Source organism: Silene latifolia, chromosome Y (genome assembly GCF_048544455.1).
Source record: "Silene latifolia isolate original U9 population chromosome Y, ASM4854445v1, whole genome shotgun sequence".
NCBI classification, from domain to species: Eukaryota; Viridiplantae; Streptophyta; class Magnoliopsida; order Caryophyllales; family Caryophyllaceae; genus Silene; species Silene latifolia.
The window spans coordinates 204838314-204854125 of record NC_133538.1 but is presented as its reverse complement, the minus strand read 5'-3'; the positions used below and the strand labels follow the sequence as shown (position 1 = coordinate 204854125).

Genomic DNA, 15812 nt, shown 5'->3' with positions numbered 1-15812 from the left:
CTAAATTTGAGAATCGTAAAATTTTATTTCACGAAAAGAGCTGGAAAATTGCAAAATTTTATTTCGCAGAAAGATTAGAGTGGGATTTTTGACAATCATTGTAATACTCCGTATTTATGAGTCTTTGGGTACTCTATCGAGTAGGCCTTACTCTGTCGAGTAAGGGTGAGTTGCGTTTTAAAATAGTTTCTGACCTGTTGGGTACTCGATCGAGTAACTAGGATACTCGATCGAGTAAGGGGGTACTCGATCGAGTACCTTGGGTACTCGATCGAGTAGCCGGTTCACGGGGAGTTTTTCTCGGGTTTTTTTAATTATGCGATTAAGATATATAACCTTTTTCGTCATTATGCTAAACACTTTTGCAAAACCTAATTTACTGTCAAAGAGAAAAAGCAAGTACGTTCATCATCTTTATCGCATTGTTAGCAAATCCCGGAGTTTGGAAGGTCGATTTTCATCGTTTGTTATACCGTTGAGATCCTTGCGTCAAGGGTAAGATCTATGTACCCTTTTTGTTGTCTTTCCTTTAAGTTGGTTAAACCCTAATCTAGGGATTTGGGGGTTTTTGAGTAGTTTGTGATTTGGTAGCATTTGCATGTTGTATGATAGGAGGAGGGTTCGTAGAAGAAGCTTTTTGATTCAGCTGTAGAGACCGTCTGATAGTTGTGCTTACCAGGTAGGATTTCCTACTCAGTATTAGTCCCATAATGGGATGATTGTTGATGTGTTGTGGTTGATTGAATAATATAGTAATTGTATTGTGACGGTTGTTGATTGTGATTGTTTGTCTCTGGTTCTCGAGGCGTGTCCTCGGCTGAGTGGGGTCACTTGCGGGAGTGGTTTCACGCCCTAGTTTCGCCCTTCGTGGAACCCGCCACGGAAGGGGATGTGCACATTAATGGACAGGGTTATCGCTCGTTATGAGGAGAGGGGATTTGGTGGGTGCGGCGCGTCCCCCATCGCGGGAGGACCGGTCCAATGGACGATCGGTGATTTAGATTGTTGGAATTGGTGTGGTTGTGTGTGTGACGGTTAAGGTCTCTTTTATCTTATTGATGATATATATTGAGTTGTGTGATTAGTACGACCCGGTTGTTGTTTTGTAAACTGCGGTGATCCATTCGGGGATGGTGAGCGATGAATGAGCGGTTTGAGTTGTCTCGGGATAGTGGGAGGTGCCACCGTCTGACGATAGAAGTCTTCCGCTATAGTCTTTTAGTTTTATGACATTTCAAAGATTTCAAGAGAGACGATTGGTTTTAAGAACTTGTACCCGTATTGTGGGATTTGGTTTCAGTTGTACTTTTCACTAAAACTTAAATCATTTAAGTTGTTTCGTTATTGTCTTATGAATATGATGCCTCGGGTAACTGAGATGGTAATATCTTCATACCTGAGTGGTCCTGGTAAGGCACTTGGAGTATGGGGTGTTACAAATGGTATCGAGCGACGATCCCGAAACACGTAACCAATGAACCTAATGAACATAGGGAGTCAATTAAAATGAACCCGGGGTAAAGGTTGTAGGAGCTAATGCAAAGGCTTGGGAGACGTCCTGAAGTCGCGAACTCGCCCTACAATTTTGAACCGGTCACATGGGGGGTGTATGTCAAGGTCGAATGCGTTGTTTGGTTAGCTGGTGTGTGAATGTGATGAAGTGTGTGTAACTGTTGGTTGTTTGCGGTAGGAAGTTGGGAATGTGAAAGAAAGGTTGATGATATATGTAGAATTGTAGTTGGAACGAAAACATGTTGGGTGTTTACAATGTGGCGTTTAATAACATGATATAATGATTTCGTAGATCGTATGAAAAGATGTGTAGCATTATATGCTTAGTTATGATATAATGTTGGTTTTATAAAGTTTTTAGCATGTTAGCATATGATATAGCATGCGGGTAGCGCTTCTAAGTTAGCATGACTCGATCGAGTGGGACTGACTTGATCGGGTGGGTTTTTGACGATTTTGAGTCCAGAATCGTGTTTTTGGGCACTCGATCGAGTACCTCGGGCACTCGATCGAGTAGTATGTTAGAGATTAGAAGGTCTGTTTGGGGTCTGAGGTTGGGGCACTCTATCGAGTATAGTGGGCACTCGATCGAGTAGCCTGTTACTCGATCGAGTATGTTTGGGAACTCGATCGAGTAGGGTCTGGGCAGCTTGTTTTCGTGTTTTGAGGTTTTGGCGCGTATGTTTATATCCACCCCTTTTTCTGTTATAGTTTCAATATGCCGCCCAAGAAGAATGCGTTGTATGCGAGAGCTGAGCTTATGAACATAGATGACATCGTTAAGATGTTGGAGCATCAGGATGCTCTTACTGAGGCTTTAAAGACTGTGGGGAAAGATAAGGATAAGGATAAGGAGAAAGAGGTTGATCACTCTAAAATCAGCCTCTATATAGCGAGGTTTAACCCGAAAGAGTACAAGGGAGTTGGGGAGCCGAACCTTCTTGATAGCTGGCTTACAGAGATGGAGCACATATTAGATTTGGTTCACTGTCCCGATGAGATGAGAGTGGAACAGTGCATTCTATCCGAGGGAGGCAAAATGGTAAGTGGTGGGATATGGTGAAAGTGAGTGCTAAGGAGTTGTATGTGAACCAAGGTTTACCTGCTAAACCTTGGGAAGAGTTTCGTAGGGCTATGAGAAAAGAGTTTGTACCGGAGCATGTGAGGAATAAGTTGAGGGAAGAGTTTGACAGCTTTAAGATGACCGCCGAGATGTCTGTGGCCGAGTACTACAGGCAGTTCAATGACAAGTCTAGGTATGCTGAGGATATGGGTTTGAGTGAGGAGAATTTGGCGCTGAGGTTTGAGAGGGGGTTGACCCCTAAGATTATGGATAAGTTACCCGTGGGAGTCCTTACTGATGTTAAGGAAGCTTATGAGAGGGCTGGGAGAGCTGAGAGGTTGGTGGAGATGGCTCAGGAGAGGTCAGGTGGTGAGAAAAGGAAGTCTGAGAGCGAGGGTGGTGGCCAATCTAATCACAAGAAAGGCAACCACAATCAGTCTAAAGGGTTTTCTTCTGGGTCAGGGTTCAGTGCTGGGGCTTCCTTTGGGCGTGGCCGTGGAAGTGTTAGTGGTAGTTGGGGAGTGACCTGCTATAGTTGTGGTGGTGTAGGCCACAAGAGACATGAGTGCACAAGTGCACCGGGAACTTTCCAGAGACCTGCACAGAGCTAAGCGAGCAATAGACCGGCTGGGTCATGGCCAAACCGGGGAAGTCAGAGCTACCAGAGTGGAGGCAACCGCAACGGCGGTAATTCTTATCAGAAACCACCAACGAACAACAACAACAATCAAGGGTCGGGTGCTAAGCCGACCACATCAGCCAGTACTGTCCAGGGAGGTGGACAGAAGACCAGTGGAAAGTTATTCATGATGGAGAAGAAAGCAGCTGAGGAGGATGCACACGTTATCACCGGTACTTTTCTTGTTAATGGTATTCATACCTTTGTTTTGTTTGATTCGGGGGCTTCTCAGTCGTTTGTATCTTCGAGTCATGTTAAACGGTTGGGTTTGAGGGTATATGAGTCTGTAAGTGAGCAAGTTTTTATACCTTCGGGTGAGTCTGTATCTTGTGGGAGGTTATATAGGGATGTACCTATGATAGTTGGGCAAGTTGATTTCCCTGTAGACTTGCTAGAGTTTCCTTTTGACGGTTTTGAGATGATAGTTGGGATGGATTGGCTGGGAAAGTATAAAGCTAAGATAGACTGTCATCAAAAGAAAGTGTCTTTAAGAGGTCCTAAGGGTGTTAGTGTGTCTTATCGTGGGTTTCTAGTCAAACCCAAAGTTAAGTTGATTGCAGCTGTCACTTTGAAGTCTTACCTGAGGAAGGGATGTCCTTTGATCTTGTGCCATGTGAGAGATGACCGGATAGAGAGTCCGACAGTTGATCAGATACCGGTGGTGGGAGAGTTTGAGGATGTGTTTCCAGAGGAGATTCCGGGGTTGCCGCCGAGAAGAGAGATAGATTTCACAGTAGAGTTGAAACCAGGGACGGGGCTAATCTCTAAGGCACCGTACCGTATGGGTCCTAAGGAGATGAAGGAGCTTAGGAAACAGTTGGATGATCTGATAGAGAAGGGATACATTAGACCTAGTGTATCGCAGTGGGGAGCACCAGTTCTTTTTGTGAAGAAGAAAGATGGGAGTTTGAGGTTGTGCATAGATTACAGGGAGCTGAACCGAGTGACGGTGAAGAACAAGTATCCTTTGCCAAGGATAGATGACCTATTTGATCAGTTGAGTGGTGCATCGGTCTTTTCCAAGATCGATCTGAGGTCGGGGTACCATCAGGTGAAGATTAGAGAGGTGGACATACCAAAGACAACTTTCACGTCGAGGTATGGCCATTATGAGTATGTGGTGATGCCGTTTGGGTTGTCTAATGCACCGGCAGTGTTTATGGATTTGATGAATAGGATCTTTAGACAGTCTTTGGACAAGTTTGTAGTGGTGTTTATCGATGACATCTTAGTCTACTATAAGACTAAGGAGGAGCTTGAGGAGCATCTGAGGATCGTGTTGCAAACTTTGAGGGAGCATGAGCTATATGCTAAGCTATCCAAGTGTGAGTTTTGGTTAGAGAAAGTTGCTTTTCTGGGGCATGTGATCTCTAAGGAGGGAGTAGCTGTGGATCCGGCGAAGATTGAGGCAATGACAAAGTGGGAAGCACCAAAGAATGTTGCTGAGATCAGGAGTTTTCTGGGTTTAGCTGGGTACTACAGATGGTTCGTGAAAGATTTCTCCAAGATAGCTAGACCTATGACAGCGTTGATGAGGAAAGAGAACAGGTTTCGTTGGGATGAGAGTTGTGAGACGGCGTTCCAAACATTAAAGGAGCGTTTGACCACAGCTCCTGTCTTAGCATTGCCTGAAGGGACCGAGAACTTTGAGGTTTATACAGATGCCTCGAAGAATGGGCTGGGATGTGTGTTGATGCAGAATGGTAAAGTGATTGCCTATGCTTCTAGGCAATTGAAGCCTTATGAGGAGAACTACCCTACTCATGATCTGGAGTTGGGGGCTGTGGTGTTTGCTCTTAAGATTTGGAGACATTACCTTTATGGAGCAATCTTTAAGGTATTTTCTGATCACAAGAGTCTCAAGTACATCTTCACTCAGAAGGAGTTGAACTTGAGACGGAGGAGGTGGATGGAGCTGATTGGCGATTATGACATGGAAATCATCTACCATGAAGGGAAGGCCAATGTTGTAGCTGATGCTTTGAGTAGGAAGAGTGTACATTCTCCCGTGTATGCACTCTATATTTGATGAGGCTGAGAGATGAGGTAGCGAGCTTTGGGATACATATGATGCAGAAAGGAGATGTCATGGGTGATATGACAGTACAACTTGAGTTTTATGATGATATTCGAGGTAAGCAGGCGTTGGACCCTAAGATAGTGGAGTGGAGAGCTGGAGTAGAAAAAGGGACAGTGTCCCGGTTTTCTATTCATACAGATGGTAGTTTGAGGTTTGATGGTTGGTGGTGTGTTCCTAATGACGAGGAGTTGAAAAAGACTATCATGACAGAGGCACATTGCACACCATATTCAGTACATCCGGGTGGTGACAAGCTATACAAGGATTTGAAGAACACGTTTTGGTGGCCTGGGATGAAGAAAGAGACAAATGAGTTTGTGTCCCTGTTTGATATGCCGAGAGTTAAAGGGGAACAATGACGACCACAAGGGAAGATTCAGCCTTTAGAGGTACCTGAGTGGAAGTGGGAATCCATTTCCGTGGATTTCATTATGGGGTTTGCCAAAGAGTCAACAAGGTAACAACATGATTTGGGTAATAGTGGATCGATGACCAAGTCACTCACTTTGTTCAATGAAAGACACATGGACTAAGCACAACGGCTATGGCCTATCGAAAGAACGTGCTTAAGTTACATGGAGTCCCTAAGGACATAGTGTCCGCAGAGATGCGAGGTTTATATCGAGGTTTTGGAAGGAGTTGCAGGAATCGTTGGGAACAACTTTGAAGATGAGTACAAAGATTTCATCGTGCGACAGACGGCAGGCGAGAGAACAATCAAGACTCTTGAGGATACATTGCGAGCTTGTGTGATGGATTTTGGTGGTAGGCGAGGGAGCAGAGGTTGGACTTGATAGAATTTTCTTACAATAACAACTATCACACTAGTATTGGTATGGCACCGTTTGAGGCTTTGTATGGGAGAAGATGTAGGAGCCCAATCTGGGGGACGATAGTCTTTGGCGATGGTTTTAGGACCGAGAGATGGTGCATGAGATGGTGGAACAGTTAAGATGATCGGGGAAAGGATGAGAACAGCTCGGGATCGACAAAAGAGTTATGCGGATCTACATCGCGGATATAGAGTTTCGGTTTGGGGATAAGGTTCTTCCGAAAGTGTCTCCTATGCGTGGGGTTATGAGATTTGGGAAGAAAGGCAAGCTAAGTCGGAAGTTTATAGGGCCGTATGAGATCTTAGAGCGGGTTGGGGAAGTTGCATATCGTCAGCTTTACCAAATGCATTAGAGAGAGTGCATAATGTGTTTCATGTATCGCAGCTGCGGAAGTATGTGAGTGACCCGTCACATGTGTTAGAGGCCGAGACCTTAGAGGTAGATGAGTCCTTATCATATCTTGAGGTGCCTAAACAGATTCTAGACCGAAAGGTTAGAAAGACTAGGAATGGTGAGACAGTTCTGCTCAAGATCCTTTGGTCTAACCACGAGACCGAGGAAGCTACATGGGAGCCAGAGGAGGCTATGAAAGAGCGTTACCCTTTCCTTTTTGATCAGGTATGTATGGTTACGGGGACGTAACCTTGTTTCTTTTAGGGGGGTAGGAGATGATCGCGAACAGTTTTTAAGAGTTTTATACCCCTTTTATATGTTGTGTTGGGATGTTTGTCGGGATGAGTTAGGTTAGTAACATGTTTTATGTTGAATTTTGTATGGTTGTTGAGTCGGGAATGTTATGGGAGTACCTTTGTTTAGTAGTGGTTTGAACTTCGGGGACGAAGTTCCTTTTAAGGAGGGAAGACTGTAATACTCCGTATTTATAGGTCTTGGGGTACTCTATCGAGTAGGCCTTACTCTGTCGAGTAAGGGTAAGTTGCGTTTTAGAAAAGTTTCTGACCTGTTGGGTACTCGATCGAGTAGCTGGGGCACTCGATCGAGTAAGGGGGTACTCGATCGAGTACCTCGGGTACTCGATCGAGTGTCCGGTTTTTACGGGGAGTTTTCTCGGGTTTTGTTAATTATGCGATTAAGGTATATAAGCTTTGTCGTCATTATTCTAAATCACTTTTGCAAAACCTAAATTACTGTTTAAGAGAGAAAGCAAGCAAGTTCTTCATCCTAATCGCATTATTAGCAATACCCGGAGTTTGGAAGGTCAGTTCTTAGCGTTGATTATACCGTTGAGTTCCTTGCGTCGAGGGTAAGATCTATGTACCCTTTTTATTGTCTTTCCTTTGATTTGGTTAAACCCTAATTTAGAGATTTGGGGGTTTATGTGTAGTACGTGATTTGGTAGCCTTTATGTGTTGTATGATAGGAGGAGGGTTCATAGAGGAAGCTTTTTGATTCAGCAGTAGAGACCGTCTGATTGTGTGCTTACCAGGTAGGATTTCCTACTCAGTATTAGTCCCATAATGGGATATTGGTTGATGTGTTGAGATTGATTGTTGATATAGTAATTGTATTGTGACGGTTGTGATTGCGATTGTGTTTGTGATTGTTGTCTGTGGTTCTCGAGGCGTGTCCTCGGCTGAGTTGGGTCACTTGCGGGAGTGGCTTCACGCCCTAGTTTCGCCTTCTGTGGAACCCGCCACAGAAGGGATGTGCACATTAATGGACAGGGTTATCGCTCACTATGTGGAGCGGGGATTTGGTGGGTACGGTGCGGTCCCCCACCGCGGCTGGTCCAAAGGGAGAGTCGATAATGAGATGATTGGATTTGGCGTGATTGTGTGTGTGTGTGACGGTTAAGTCATCTGTTTATCTTATTGTTAGTATATATTGAATTGTGTGATTAGTACTGACCCCGGTGTTGTTTTGTAAACCTGCGGTGATCCATTCGGGGATGGTGAGCAGATATTGAGCAGGTATTGAGATAAGTACTGGGATAGCTGGGATAGCCACGACATGATGATAGGAAGAACCGCTGTAGCTTATTAGTTATTTACATTTCAGTTAGAACAGTCAGTTTGAGAACATGTATCGTACTTTTGGTTTGGTTTTGAGAATTGTAACTCTTCGTTAAGTATTTATAATTAAACGTTGTTTCTTCATTGTTATTTGATTATCATTGCCTCGGGTAACCGAGATGGTAATGTCTTCATACCTGGGTGGTCCTGGTAAGGCACTTGGAGTATGGGGGTGTTACAGTACCTTTGTTTAGTAGTGGTTTGAACTTCGGGGACGAAGTTCTTTTTAAGGAGGGAAGACTGTAATACTCCGTATTTATGAGTCTTTGGGTACTCTATCGAATAGGCCTTACTCTGTCGAGTAAGGGTGAGTTGCGTTTTAAAATAGTTTCTGGCCTGTTGGGTACTCGATCGAGTAACTAAGATACTTGATCGAGTAAGGGGGTACTCGATCGAGTACCTTGGGTACTCGATCGAGTAGCCGGTTTACGGGGAGTTTTTTTCGGGTTTTGTTAATTATGCGATTAAGATATATAACCTTTTTCGTCATTATGCAAAACACTTTTGCAAAACCTAATTTACTATCAAAGAGAGAAAGCAAGTACGTTCATCATCTTAATCGCATTGTTAGCAAATCCCGGAGTTTGGAAGGTTGGTTTTCATTGTTTGTTATACCGTTGAGATCCTTGCGTCAAGGGTAAGATCTATGTACCCTTTTTGTTGTCTTTCCTTTAAGTTGGTTAAACCCTAATCTAGGGATTTGGGGGTTTTTGAGTAGTTTGTGATTTGGTAGCATTTGTATGTTGTATGATAGGAGGAGGGTTCGTAGAAGAAGCTTTTTTATTCTGCTGTAGAGACCGTCTGATAGTTGTGCTTTCCAGGTAGGATTTCCTACTCAGTATTAGTCCCATAATGGGATGATTGTTGATGTGTTGTGGTTGATTGAATAATATAGTAATTGTGTTGTGACGGTTGTTGATTATGATTGTTTGTCTCTGGTTCTCGAGGCGTGTCCTCGGCTGAGTGGGGTCACTTGCGGGAGTGGCTTCACGCCCTAGTTTCGCCCTTCATGGAACCCGCCACGGAAGGGGATGTGCACATTAATGGACAGGGTTATAGCTCGTTATGAGCAGCGGGGATTTGGTGGGTACGGCTGCGGTCCCCCATGGCGCGGGACTGGTCCAAAGGGACGATCGGTGATTGAGATTGTTGGAATTGGTGTGGTTGTGTGTGTGACGGTTAAGCTGTCTGTTTATCTTATTGATGATATATATTGAGTTGTGTAATTAGTACTGACCCGGTTGTTGTTTTGTAAACCTGCGGTGATCCATTCGGGGATGGTGAGCAGGTTTGAGTTGAGTACTGGGATAGCTGGGAGGTGCCACCGTCTGACGATAGAAGTCTTCCGCTGTAGTCTTTTAGTTTTATGACATTTCGATATTTCATGAAGAGTTGGTTTTAAGAACTTGTACCCGTATTGTGGGATTTGGTTTCAGTTGTACTTTTCACTAAAAGTTATATCATTTAAGTTGTTTCGTTATTGTCTTATGAATATCATACCTCGGGTAACCGAGATGGTAATATCTTCATACCTGAGTGGTCCTGGTAAGGCACTTGGAGTATGGGGGTGTTACAATCATTGACTTTGAAATTCGCAAAATTTTTATTTTACGTGAAGATGAGACTTTATGAGAAGCCCCCACTTTGGATGAACTGGAAGGCGAGTGACAAAATAGTTAACTGGAGATCTGGAATAGTTAGTTAGTGACAAACTTAAGCAGTTAGTGACAAATATATGACACCTAAAATGCAAATGCATGTCCTAGATATGACGTTATGATGAATGCAAAATGTTGTTTTTGAAAACATTTGAATTGAAATTCTTTTTTGAAAAGATTTTGAAAAAAACGGGGTCTAACCCAAATGTGATCCAAATAGAAAGACTGAATATTATTACTCTGGAAATATCTCTGGTGTGGAGAATATTTATCATTTTTACTTGAACTGTTAATTTGAGTTATATTTTAATAAGTTTTGCCCTCTTTAAAGTAAAAAGCTCTACTAATTAAGCAAAACTAATAGCATAGAAACAAAATACTTATGTGACCGTATAAAATTAGTGTACATCCCCCGAATTCCTAGTTGCTGAACGAGGGTGATAAATGGAATGGAGTAGAAGGTTCTATGATGTTAGAAGACACTGGAGACCTGGGTGCCTCTCTCACTCACCTAAATGAATGAAAGGATCGTCCCAAGAGGAATGGAGACAATGTAAGTGTGGATGGAAAATGACTACTCTGAAATTTGAATTGCAACTTGACTGGAATTGTTTTGTCTTGTGAAATTTTGAAAGCTTTGAGACTTTTGATATTGTATCTATTTGAGATCATAATTTTTTGTCTTTGGCTTTTTTTTTTAGACTTTTGTCACTACAGTTGTATCTATTAGAGATCATATTTTTTTCTTGTCTGACTTTTTTGAGACTTTTGACATTGGATTTGATTGCAACTTTGGCTGAAATTTTTTTGTCTCGTGAATTTTTAAGTCTTTTGACACTGGATTTGTATCTCTTTGAGATCATAATTTTGCTCTTTAAATATTTTAGAGTCTTGAAACTGGATTTGAATCTATTTGAGATCATTTTGGTCTTTGAGTTTTGAGACTTTTGTCACTCGAGTTGATTGCAACTTTGACTGAGTATTTTTGTTGACTTATGAGAGTCTTTACCGTGAGTATTTTTGAGCTTGTATTGGAATTTGGACTCACATCTTAGGTTCATTTTAAGGGACTAGTGGTCACCTATAAAACAGCACGGAGTGCGCGCTCCCATGTTTTATTTGGTAAGTTTGGACACGGGTGTACTGAGAATATGGTTTGAATATTTGTGAGCTAGTTTTCTAGCACTAATGGGAGTGAATGATAATATATGCTAAAATTGTCGATTATATGAGTTGTGCTCATCTGTGAGTGATTTGAGATATGAGAGATTGATTAATCTGGTAGATAGAGAGTTGTGCTCATTTAGTAGTCATTTGAGATATGAGAAATTGATAAATCTGGTAGATAGAGAGTTGTGCTCATTTAGTAGTCATTTGAAGTATAGAAAATTAACAGATCGGGTAGAAAGATTGAGTCTCCAAACCTAGAGGTCACCTAGCTAGAGACACGGCGATCAAGGAATTATCACACCACAAGAGATGGAAAAGGTGATCAAATGCACGCCCTCGTTCAGGCTGATTCTAAGAGGTCGATTGATCTACACTAAAGAGATACGCCCTAAAGTATTTCAAGTCCATTCTACTAGTTAAGGGTAAAAAGTAGAACAAGTGACTAATAAAAATGACATATGCTCTTTTTATTTATTCAACTCAAAAAGGACTAGGATGGTCTTGTGTTTATTTAATTTTGAATCCCATATTGCATTAGTCAGACTAAGAAAAACGGAGCGGCCAGCGAATTCCGAAGAGCATGTAATCAAATGCCCTTTAGAAATTGTAGAAATACAAACCCTCGTAGTCAATTAAGTACTACTTCCTCCGTTCTTATATGATGTACCCATTTGTTGAATATATGAGTGGAGTATTTTAATAAAATGGGTACATCATATGAGAATGGAGGAAGTATATTTTTCAAATTTGACCCACTAATATTTAACAAGTAGACTGGGAAATGAAGAACCCTTTAGAGAAACAAGCCTTTATATTTAGCTACCCTCTTTTAGTCATTTGCTTTTCTTTGTTTAAAACTCAATATCATACCTAGAGAATACATTCCCAAGATTATTTATGACTGACCTAGAAACCCGCTAAAGTTCTTGGAAAACTTTGATTTGGAAAAGAAAAATTGCGAGTAATGAAAGGGATTTAAAGGTAGTGGGTTGTACAATCTTATACAGTGGATCACAAATGTGCCAAAGCGAAAATTGTAAAGGAAGAAAAAGGTAATGAAAACGACTTTTTTTTTTAAAGAACATTCTTTTTTTTCCATAGAATTAAGCTTGACCCCATTTGTTTGAAAAAAGGAAAACAAAAAATAATATGTATTTTATACAACCCAAGTTAAAAAAGATTTTTGTTAACTAAAAAATTTTGTTAGAAATTTACATGCTGTATCCAAAAGATGATGTATCTAAAAGATGTTATATGTACAATGACTCATGCATGGCTAAAGTAACCGTTTTAATTATGACGTAGTCTAGCTTATATACTTGGTTATCCTTTCTAATTAGACAATGTTAAATGATTTTTATACACAACTTACGCATTAATACATGTTCCTACATGAGATCTGAAGTAATGCATGATGTAATAGTCTATGGCCTATATGAGACTTTAAAGTGATGCAAGTGTATATGGAATGGACTTTTATTTACACTAACTATTTGACACAAGCAAAAGGACGGGTTCAGAATCTTAGTTTTAACCAAGCTACATCACGCTTTGACCCTTTCTTTTGGATTGAAACTTATCTGATCTGAACTGAACTGAACTTATAGGATCTGAACTGAACTGAACTTAACTTATAGGATCTGAACTGAACTTATTGGATTTGAACTGAACTGAATTTATAGGATCTGAACTGAACTGAACTGAACTTATAGGATCTGAACTGAACTTAAATTAAGTGAGGTATAGGATCTAAACTGAACTTATAGGATCTGAAGTGAAATGAACTGAACTTATAGGATCTGAAGTGAACTTATATTAAGTGACTTTAAGTCCAAAAAAACAGGGCCTTCTACTGTCCACTTTGTTTAATACAGTTCATACGTGATTATTAGAGACTATGACTATGTCAAAAATATTAACAAACAAGACATATAATATGACCTAATAAAGGTTCTACGGGATCTATGGTTAGGTTTATCGGTTGGAAATTAGGTACTCACAACATTAAAATACCCGAGGGTATCTCTCGCTTTTGTGCTCATCCAGTCATATGGACCAAGCGAGTTGCCAAAACACGACGTCATGAGGTGGAAAATACGTGTAAGGCCTAGTCGGTCGAATGGACCTTCTAAGTATACAACGCACTTTACCGAGAGTGAATAGTGGTAGCTTAGATGGCATAATATTGACTTACGGAGAGCCTATGCCTTTTTTGTCTATACAAAATATAAAAATAAAATAAAATTATATACCATACTGATGTACAATCACAAAATCAACGGCAGAAATAAAATGAGAAAAGTAAATAGTCATATTTAGAATTTCGTGAATCATTGCATGCAAAATCTAGGACACGTACGTATAACTCTTTTTTTATTTATCACATTCTCTGTCGGGCAGATTATTTCATATGCAAATTAGTACGCTAATTAACATATCTTATTCTAACGAGCTTAAATTAGGCGTAGTTTTATAATAAACTAAAAAAAATCAAATATATAATATTACAAATAGAGTTCGAGTCTTACCCTCTTAATAAGTCCCCAGAAGAGTCGCCACTGTGAGATCCCTAAAAAAATCTCATTTTTCGAAATAAATTAATAAATATGGAGTCGCCAGTAGGTTTTATAAAAAAACATACAAAAACAAAGTTAACGGAAAAGTCCCCTTTTGATCCCTGGAATGGGGACTGATCCGTCACTCCGGCCTGAACCAAAGATTGCGGATTCGGAGGTAAAGGTACGGTCAGGGAAGGCACCCGGACCGCCCATCAAACTGACGGCCTCTACTATTTATTTGTAATATCATATATTTGACGAAACTAACAATAAAAAAGGTTAATTATACAATTTTATACATAAGACGATATAAATCTGAGACAAGGACAAATTAACTTGGTTAGTAAATACAATAAAATAGACAAAATAAATAAAAGACAAAATAAAAGAATTAAGAAAAAAGAAAGAGTAAAGAAAAACTTATTTGTTGTCGGTACCCTCAGGCCTATCTGGATGTTTGACTATTAATGAATTTCGACTTTGTCGTTAATTATTGGCTCTTATGCGCTTATATGGAAACTGTATAATTTATTGTATGGTTTGATTTGAAGGGACAATTTACTTGTATGTAGTTGGATTTGAATATGGGATTATATATTTGAGACGGTGTCTGAGAGTATTGAAATTATGAGCTGGTTTGATCTTGAATCTCTCAGTATTTTATTTGTGTTGCTGGTTTGCGTGTTTTTTGGCTCCTCTGGAATATTTGTGTCCGTCCCCTCTGTTGTATGCTTTTCAGAGTATTTATAAGGGGTTGATGTCACGTACACTATTATGATGATAATCATAATCTTGCTTGATGCCAGCTAATTAGTATTTGTTCATGATAAAGCTTTATCCTAAATTTAGAAGTATCCATATTTCTTTATTCTTTAGTGTGGCCCGAATTATATTTCCTCCCGGCTCATGTTGTTTACTCCGTATGTAACAACTTTTGTATTATCTTGATAAAAACTAATCCTCACTTAATGATAGACTTGTATGGCAAACTTAATCTTATTTCCTTGCTAATTCAATCCTTGTCTTACTACATCACGTTTTCTGTTTCTTGGAGGAATAAGAAAGTCAATGTATTTGGGACCAATAATGCGGATAAGGCCCAATTGATTAGTGATAAGGTGGGTTGCCTTATTGATCGGTCTAACTTAGGTAAAGTTGTCATTGGAGAATGCTAATATTTAATTTGGTAATCGAACTGGTTGGATGGAAATGGATGGCTTTAAGGGTGGTTTTATGTCATTTTATTAGTTTTTCGGGAAATAAGCGTAAAGAGCCGTAAATTATAACATTGTCAATTTTCATTTAGTCATTAAAATTTAGCCTCATCATCGGGTACCCTTAAGGCTAGGTAGACATTTTGAGGTGTCTACACTATTGTGATGCGATTTCTCAAACCGGAGTTACTCAAGACCAAATCCGATGGGTCTTATTCCCTTTTTCTTTGATTGGTACCGCGAAACAATGGTTGAAAAGCCTAGACAAGCCTACTCTTGGTATTGATTCTTGGAATAAATTGGCACTTGCTTTCTACAAGAAATTCTATCCTCCGGAAAAGACTAACATGTTTAGAGCGCAAATCACCGGATTCAAACAAAGGGATGAGGAATCTTTGTACGAAGCATGGGAGAGATTCAAGGACAGTTGTCATTCTTTTTCACACCATGGACTTAGCGAGTGATTGCTTGTACAACAATTTTGGAATGGTCTATATATGAAGACTCCCGAAACATTCTCAATATGGGATCCAATGGTATGTTCACCGAAGTTGATGACATTCAAACATGGAACAAAATTGAAGAAATGGCGGTCCATAACTCACAATATAGTAGACCTCGGAAGGCTACTAGAGGAGAAAAGCATGAGGTGGATTCCATTACTCAATTAGGTGCTCAACTAAGTGCTCACATTGACACCATTAATTTGAATTTTGAGAAGGTCATGACTAAACTTGAAGAGGCCTCCAAATCACCTAAGCAACATGTTAATGCTATGGTGGCATCATCCTCAATTCCAACTGGAGTATGTGAGAGTTGTGGAACTTTGGGACATGACCAAAGTGAATGTAGGGGAACAAGTGAATGCTTTCTAAGCATACAAGAGTGGCACCCCTTATTCCAACTATTACAATGAGAACACCAAATTCCATCCCAATCTTTCATACAAAAGCCAAAATGTTCAATACCCTCAACTAACATACACCCCACCTCCAATGAGAAATCAAGCTCAAAG

At 40.4% G+C, this 15812-nt stretch overlaps 1 non-coding gene across 1 annotated transcript; it reads right to left on the bottom strand.

Moving 5' to 3' along the window:
- Positions 1-15144: 15144 nt before the first annotated feature.
- LOC141636144 (small nucleolar RNA R71) lies at positions 15145-15251 on the bottom strand. The gene has a single exon (XR_012540776.1). It is a non-coding gene; the product is annotated as a small nucleolar RNA R71 (small nucleolar RNA).
- Between the last annotated feature and the right edge of the window lie 561 nt (positions 15252-15812).